This window comes from Penaeus japonicus, unplaced genomic scaffold (genome assembly GCF_977035675.1).
Source record: "Penaeus japonicus unplaced genomic scaffold, GWHDUDI00000001_assembly GWHDUDI00000042, whole genome shotgun sequence".
In the NCBI taxonomy this organism is placed as follows: domain Eukaryota; kingdom Metazoa; phylum Arthropoda; class Malacostraca; order Decapoda; family Penaeidae; genus Penaeus; species Penaeus japonicus.
The window spans coordinates 10115940-10124530 of record NW_028234444.1 but is presented as its reverse complement, the minus strand read 5'-3'; the positions used below and the strand labels follow the sequence as shown (position 1 = coordinate 10124530).

General features: G+C 35.7%; 1 protein-coding gene across 4 annotated transcripts in view; it reads right to left on the bottom strand.

Moving 5' to 3' along the window:
• LOC122243896 (uncharacterized) overlaps positions 1-5088 on the bottom strand; it is an 11129-nt gene extending 6041 nt beyond the window's left edge. Inside the window, exons 1-3 of one of the 4 annotated variants that reach the window (XM_043001639.2) lie at positions 5034-5080; positions 4701-4752; positions 205-269 (exon numbers count right to left, since the gene is read on the bottom strand). The gene's annotated coding sequence lies outside the window, so the exon portion shown is untranslated. Of the gene's footprint in view, positions 1-204; positions 270-4700; positions 4753-4966; positions 4988-5033 lie in introns of those variants that run through there. The other 3 variants (XM_043001637.2, XM_043001638.2, XM_086535186.1) reach the window with 3 other exon arrangements.
• Positions 5089-8591: the final 3503 nt, after the last annotated feature.

Sequence of the window (8591 nt, the reverse complement as noted above, 5' to 3'; positions counted from 1 at the left end):
GGCACCTGTCCATAATGAGTTAATTGCAAAAATTTCAATCAGTTTGAAAATGATATGCATAGAAGTAGCTTACAAACCAAATTGTTTTGTGTGGATATAACGTAAAGAACTGCAGGAATTTACATTTGAAGCATCACATTTCAACCTGACCAGCATTACTCCTCAACAGTCAAACAATTCAGACTAAAGCTGCAAGGTACTCACAGTGAACAGCAACCCGCATTAGGTCTTCCAACTGTCCTTAGCAGCACTGAATGTCTGCCCTCCTCCTGCAAAATTAAATTGTGTTGAATGCCTGTTACACACTCATAAATGTCTCATTGGTCAAAGTGATGTTGCAAAATATTTAAATTATTGTGATATATTATAATTTTCTATATGAAGTTCGGCAAACCCTAGGAAGAAAAGTCCAGAATGAGCTGACATACTATACAAGACATGGCACTGTTAGTAAACACATTTCAAAAGAAATAATTTGAATCATTTCCCTCACATATCTACTAGCAGATCTATCACTGCCAAAGAATGAGGCCATTATGAATATGACAGGCAGTGACACTAACAAAATGCAAGTGAAAAAATGAGATCATGTCAACCTGGTAAACTTTCAATGCCTACTAGTAAACTTATGTATTACCCAAGTTTATGCAAATATTCATACCAAAGCTGACTGACAGGTGCTAGCCTTTAGTGTCATAATATTGTATGCATTGATTAAAGTACTGGGTTCCTATTTTCAGTGAATGCGATACATACAAAAAATATGATGAGCCCATTACCCTTCTGTCTTCCGAACCAATACTAAGCAATACAAAATAGATATGAACAACACTGCACACATTTCAAAGATAACAATACTAAGAACAACAATATTATTAATAGAACCACTGGCTGAGAAATAATAATTAATAAGGTCTAAAAAAATATATATCCAGGCATATTAGTACCAGCTCCCCAAACTTATTAGGTTATTAAGTTATCCCATTTTCACATACTTACTACCCAATATATTAAAATATGTGAGCCACCAAGGCAAAAAAAAAAAAAAAAAAAAAAAAAAAAAAAAAAAATCCTACAACATTATAAACCATATAGGAGGATTATCCATCTTAGCTCAAAGTTTGTAAGGAAACCTGTTATTAGAAAAAAAAAAGTGGGGATGGACGTTTGATCCTTCCTGCATTGAGGGCCTCAGAATTATTTGGCATACTGCACACATTTTTAAAAATTATTCCTGACTCTGTATATATATATGTATGTATATTATATATATATTATATATATATATATATATATATATATATATATATATATATATATATATATATATATATATAATATATATATATATATATATATATATATACATATATATATATATATATATATTTTTTATATATAAATAATATATATATGTATATATATATATATATATATATATATATATATATATATATATATATATATATATATATATATATATATATATATATATATATATATATATATATATATATACATATACATATATATATACATATACATATACATATACATATACATATATATATATATATATATATATATATATATATATATATATATATGTATATATATATATATATATATATATATATATATATATATATATATATATATATACATATATACATAATATATATATATACATATATATATATATATATATATATATATACATATATATATATAAATTTTTTGTCAGATTACAGGATTTTGATGATATCACATAATATTTAATATTAAGTGGCCTATGCGATAAGTAGTCGTTCAGTATAGGACTGTATGTAGCAACACCGTTGCTGCTGTGCTATGGCAAAGGTCAATAAACCTCCCCTATGTGCATGCAGCAAGGGATAGCTTGGTTCCATATTTGATGATAAAACACCCGGGAAGTTGCTAAATTCTATCTTGCCATAGTATTAATGGTTACTTTTTTTTTTACCTTTATCAAAGCACAAAGGCAAGGTCATTGCTTCATTTTGCCATACTTGCACAGATATAGAGACTAGTTCTTATGCACAATCGTGTTAAAACTTGGGAACATAATAATTTCAATTATTTTCTAGTATTAGCAATTTAGAAAGGATCTATAAAATCATTATCTTTAAATAATGCCTATTACTTTAGCATAAATCAAAGTTCAGACTTGAGAACGAGCATAATGCACAATAAGTAGTAAACTGCAGTTTGCATTAACTAAACTTATTGGATTTAATAAAAAAAATTTGTGGTATATAATGGCAAGAATACTGTTGATATGAATTTAATACATATCAAAATGAGTTCTTTTCCACTCCCCTATTTAATATAGAAAATAATACTTGTTGGAGTTCCTTTGAACCATGAATAAACAACTGACTGATACATTTTTATTTCACCTAATACAACTTGTTTGAAAGTGCACCATTTACCATAAAAAACAATGATAATTTCCTATAATAGGTCCTCATCATAAAACCTGTCCAAATTGGTATTGATAGATTCCTTATAATGTTTTGTGTACATTTACAGTTGTTTTCGTCAATACTCCCGAACAACAGCAACAATACTAGACCCAACAAGTGGAGTGACATGAAGTATTTAAAAAGAAAATTGCACGGTATGGTAAAATCAGTAAATACTCGTATATAGGGACATTATCTAGTGCAGAAATTAAGCAGTTGTGTAACATTACGGGGCTGCATCCACTGTAACCCTGCTTTGTAGGGCTACTACCCACCCAGGAATGTAAACTTTCCCCCACAAGTGACCAGCAAGGATAAGGATAAGCTGGATTTGCGAAGCAGATGCTTCGCTGGGCTTATGTGCACTGAGGCGAGCCTGCCTGTGTCAGAGTATGCCGACTCGTGAGAGAATGTGCCAACGCGTGTTGACTCGATCCATGGCCAGCAAGCTAGAGCTACCTATTTGCTGCACTGAGTAATATTGGAATATATGGGAGTCATCACTACCAGTTTCAATAGGTTATTTACTAATGTTGCCTCACAATTTTCCAGGGATACTTCATACCCCTCCCAACTATCAGGTTTAATATCATCGCTACTGTTGGGTGGTGCTGACTAAAATTACTACAAATGCACACTAGACGTCAAAAGGAATGTTTTAATATGCTGGTATTACCAAAACAATTCTAGTTCAAGCTATGTTCTACCAGGAGATATATGTTTATTGACATTGTAGTACCATTTAATGTGGAAAAAACAAGCAATTCATGTATGAGAAAACTATAAGAAATCTACTTCTTTTACATTCTTATATTACATAACAATGATAAATCACATCTGATATAATACATGCCGGTAAATTTTCTGAATAACGCCGCGTCACTAAATACCATAAAAGTGGTATCGATGGATTCCTCTCAACCTCTACTATTCATATATAGTGGAAATAATGCACGATTCCACCTCTGGACCCCACAATCTGGGTCCCGATAGTAGGGGAGGGCATGAAGTAGATCAGGGAAATTACGGGGTAAAATGTTACAAAATACCATAAAAATGGTATCGATGGATTCCTCTCAACCTCTACTGTTAATATATAGTGGAAATAATGCGCGATTCCACCCCTGGACCCCACAATCTGGGTCTCTTTTTTTAAGGCAATTTGTGCTACCTCGTCCTACTTCGGGGAATATTTTACTTGCAAAATCTTAACCCGATTACCTACTTAACTTTGCCTAGTTTTGAATTAAGCCCTACCCAAAGGGGGGCTTCGCCCAGCCCCTGGACCCCCCCTTTTTAGGGCACTTCGTGCAACATACCTTGTGCAAAATACCCCGAAACACCACCATCCTCACCCTGAAATTTAAACATGGCTGTGTTTACGTATTTAAGGCTAGCAACAAGCTGTGGACTGGAAACCCCCAATGAATTACTTGCATGTGCTGTTATGTTCTCTCGATAGATGGCGCAATATTCCCCATTGTTTACAGTATAGTTATAGAGTGCCCTCTATTGAGTGGTCGTGTCATTATCGGTCCTAGTTTCCTATCCTGAGGAATATATGAGATGAAGACTCAGTTGCCGTCATCATGGCACAGTGTGAAGGTTATTCGTGGTTGCGGCATTTTCATCCACAGGACTAATTACGCATCATAAGTATCACGAAGTGCCCTGAATAGGGGAGATCCACAGGGGGGCGTAGCTCCCTCTTCACAAAGGCTGAATTTAAAACTAAGCAAAGTGAGGTAGGTAGTTGAGTTAAGGTGATACCGAAGTAGGACGATGTAGCACGAAGTGCCTTAAAAAGGGGGGTCCAGGGGGGGTAAAGCCCCCCCTTGGCTAGGGCTAACTTCAAAACTAGGCAAAGTTAGGTAGCTAATTGGGTTAAGATTTTGCAAACGAAATATGGCCGGAATTCATATTTTACCCTGCAATTTCCCTGCTCTACTTCATACCCTCCCCTACTATCGGAACCCAGATTGTGGGGTCCAGAGGTGGAATCGCGCATTATTTCCACTATATATGAATAGTAGAGGTTGAGAGGAATCCATCGATACCAGTTTTGAGGTATTTCATAATGCAGCATTATTCGGAAAATTTACCTACATGCCTGTTCAGAATACCAGAAGGGGAACTAGAGACCAAATACATAGGCTATCATAGGGTAGGCAAGGTTTTGGGTCTGGATGCTGTATCCTTGGAATTGCAAATTACCTGAGATATATTGCATCTCCCCACAGGGAGCCGGGAATCCAACTCGCCTTAGCTAGAAATAATATATAGATTAAATATGGTAGGTCATTTTTTTTAGGGGAGAATGGGGCAAAACAGCCATGGAAAAACCATGTCGAAAACAAAAAGACTAGAGAAGAGATATCAAATGTTCCGTTCCCTAAACCCGTGGTTGCGGATTTGTTTAAATTAACCTTGAATCTAGACCTTAGATACTTGACATACATTCCAAAAGTAGCTTATAATACCTATGTTGTTGATTTAAGCAATACATCGTGGTAAAATATACAGACGAAAACAGGTTTTTATACATACGTCCGGAGAAAAGGTTTTCAATGTAAACAACTCTGGATTTGCCGCTCTTTCTCCGAGATATTTTAAAAATTAAATTATCATGTTTACCTAAAGTTAATATAAAGCACTTCGTGGTGGAAGTTGATAATTTAAACTATATTTAGAAATGAAAAGAAATAATGTGTTTTCTAAGTATCTAAGAACATAACTATAAAATACGGTTCTTTTAGAAGATACTGCATCTTCTCTTCTTTCAACATTAGTTGTACCTATACTGTATTTCTGTATATAGTCTTTTCGTGTCTTATTTATTAGATATATTTACTGTTTATTCATACTATCTTTATTTAATGTGTATGGTCAGCGGTAAATAGCGGAACTTGATAGTGGGCTTAATTTCTTTCTGTTGAATGCACTGCCAGGCGTAGGGCGAATTATGGGGGCAACCTGTATGAAAAAGGTTGCCACTCTGTTTTACCAACATTACCAATTCAAATTGCCGAAAAGTACCAAATTAACATAATCTATACCAAAAATTTTGATTTTCAAATTACGTACTTGATTTATTTCAAAATTGCGTTTCCCCCTCTTCCTAGGATTCTTCCATAATGATAATTTCAATGACCACTTATCCATTTTATCTGCTAGTTACTGGGAGGACTAACAGGATGTGCATTTCCCACCAAGTAACAGATTTGCTGTGAATGCAGGGTGTCCGTCTTCAATCGAGGTCGTTTTTTTATCTGTATTTATCACCAAAGAGAACATCATGTTTGCTGCAGTAGATGAATGTGGCAGTGATATCAGGCTCATCATTAATCTTGAAAGATTGGAGAATCTGGGTTCATCACTACACCTTGCCAGTACTTGGGTCATCTGTTGTTTGTTTAAGTTTCAGAGCTTTAATTTCGACTACATTTACTGTTAGTTCACGCCATTCACTATTGAGGTTTTCATATGCATTATCCTCAACGATGTTGGGAAATGTTACAGCCAGGGGTATGAGGGATTAAGTTTTCCTTGGCATTCATTTACTGGGTTTAATGCTTCAATCAACTCTTGAACAAATTAGAGGAGTCCATGAATCCTCTGAGAGGATCCATAGATCAAAAAGACAAAATATAATTTAGTTACACAGTTTTGTAGTTTCTGATATACCGTACTAAATGGACTTGGGACACCCAAAAGTACCAAATCCTGGTCTGAAATCTCGTATCACACATGCTCTCGAAACAGCAACAAGAAAGGACCTACCTGCTTGTGGAGTACAGTGCCATGGTAGCTGATGGCTATTGTTTCACACTGTCGTTTCCTATATCTATTGAAAAAATAGTGATTAAAAGTATATTTCACAATGCTCATTATTTGTTTCAGTACGATTTTCAAAACACTGGTAAGCAAATTTTAAACAAATAAATTCTCCTTTTTATACGTTTCTCTGTATCCATACCTATCTCCTTGTATTTCTACATTTCTTAGTTTCTCTTTTTCTGCACTTATCTGTATCTCGACATCTGATTTTATTTATATATCTCTCTATGTGATATTTCGTACATACACATCTACATCAATTGTACATCTCTCTGTAATTTTACATATTTCTCTGTATCTTTATACATTTTGTTATATCTGTATCACTACCTCTCTGCAACTTTACATCTCTTCATATTTCATTGTAGCCCTGCATGCTTCCTAACGAGCACCTTACAGAGGGGGACCTAGTAAACAGGCTAAGAAAACTCTTGCTACTTAAATGAACTCTTTCACTCTGAACAACTGAAAGCGGTAGGGAGAGCAAGAACTGTGGCATTTATAAAAGATACAGAATCGAAGTTGGAGTGTGCCATTAGCCGAAATAGAAATGAAATTGTTCAGAGCTATAATGAAATTGATAATAGTCAGTCAAACCAACAAGATGCCGTCCATCAACCTCACCCCAAGCGGACCCGACTCCAGGCTCCAACCCAGCGCCCCTTCACGTTCCCCTGCTCCTGCTGATAGTGACCTCACTTACGCGAGATGAAAGTCAGCATCTCACAGGGCCAGCTAATTGCCATAGCGATGAATGATAATGCTGATAGACTTTATGATATCTTTCATTCATGTGAGCAATAACTCATCGGAGTTGCCTGAGTGAGTTGCGATGCTGGAGGAGGGTCAGGGACGTCTAGAGAAGAGGTTCCCCGCAGAAGATTTTATCCCCGAGTTAAGCATCGGCAGCAGTAACTTCCCCCACGACCCTGAAAAAGCTGATGGACTGTTGGCCGGAGAACTCATCGGCGCACTCAACATGAGCTTGTCACATTAAAGACACACGAAACGCGGACCGATCTATCAACGATCCTGTGACTTTGCTAACTGAACAAGACAGGATGAATAATGAAATAACGTGTCTTGGTGAAAGAAAATCTAATAAATAATGATAATTTCAAGAATACTGAACTAAACCAAGGCATAATCTTAGAGATTTAATGGAAGTTAACACCGTGAACAGTTATTGAATCAATGGCCTGGGCACGACTTTTGAAAACCACGACGGCTACGACACCCGTAGAAGCAACAGTGACCCGGACGCGAATGGCAGCAGCGGTAGCAGAGGTCGTGCCGGCAGCGGCGCTCGAGGAGGTTACAAGAAGGAGAAGTGCGACACTAGGAATACGCAGAACCTATAATCAGTGGCGCATATATTACTTTATCCTCATATAACCCTTATGGCTGGTATTGTACACATAATCAGGTAAATATATCAATTCTCCATCAATTTGATATCTTTATAATGCAACAAAATTGCGTAAAGACCAATCTATTGATATTGGCGGATATGTTTTCTTTTCTAATAATAGGATTCCCTCAACTAATAGAATAAGGGTTGGTTCTAGTGGCACTGGTATATTAGAGTTAAGGCCCCCTCAAAATTATTATAAAATCGTAGATATAGATAAATCATTTGAAAGCATCTTATCGTTCCTTATGAAACATCAGTTAAGTCAATTTCAACTCTTACTGCGGGCTATTTATGTCTTCCCCTAAGATCCACAGAGGTTCTTTGATAAGTTGTTAAGCTGTAGTTATCTTCACGAACACCTTAGCATAGTGCTCATGGCAACACTTTTTCTCATGTTTGAGTGATCTGAGTTTATTGTCAATGGCATCTGAACACTTTTACCAATGTGTAGATGGCAAATATGGACGGAGCATCAGTAGTAGATTAAGTCATCTGTAATTATGATGGTCTAAGGTATTGCAAGGAATTGCGTATAACGCCTCTATCAGAATTTCTGGACGAAAATAACAACTATTGTAAACAATGGTGAAGTAATGGCTACCTCATTTCTTCATAAAAGATTAAAGTTTCAGACTTTTTAGTTCACAACGAAGAAAACAATACTCTAGATCATGATTTAGGAATGAGAATTAGAGCGTAATATGAGGTCACAAAGGAATCTAGGACCAAATACAGACAGAAGGAAATATCAAGTGCTTTCTATGAGGATGAACAATTCCACGGTGATATTATGGTTCTTATGAATCCGATTGAATCCCTGGGTGAGAGCGAAAATATTGCCAATATTGATGTTA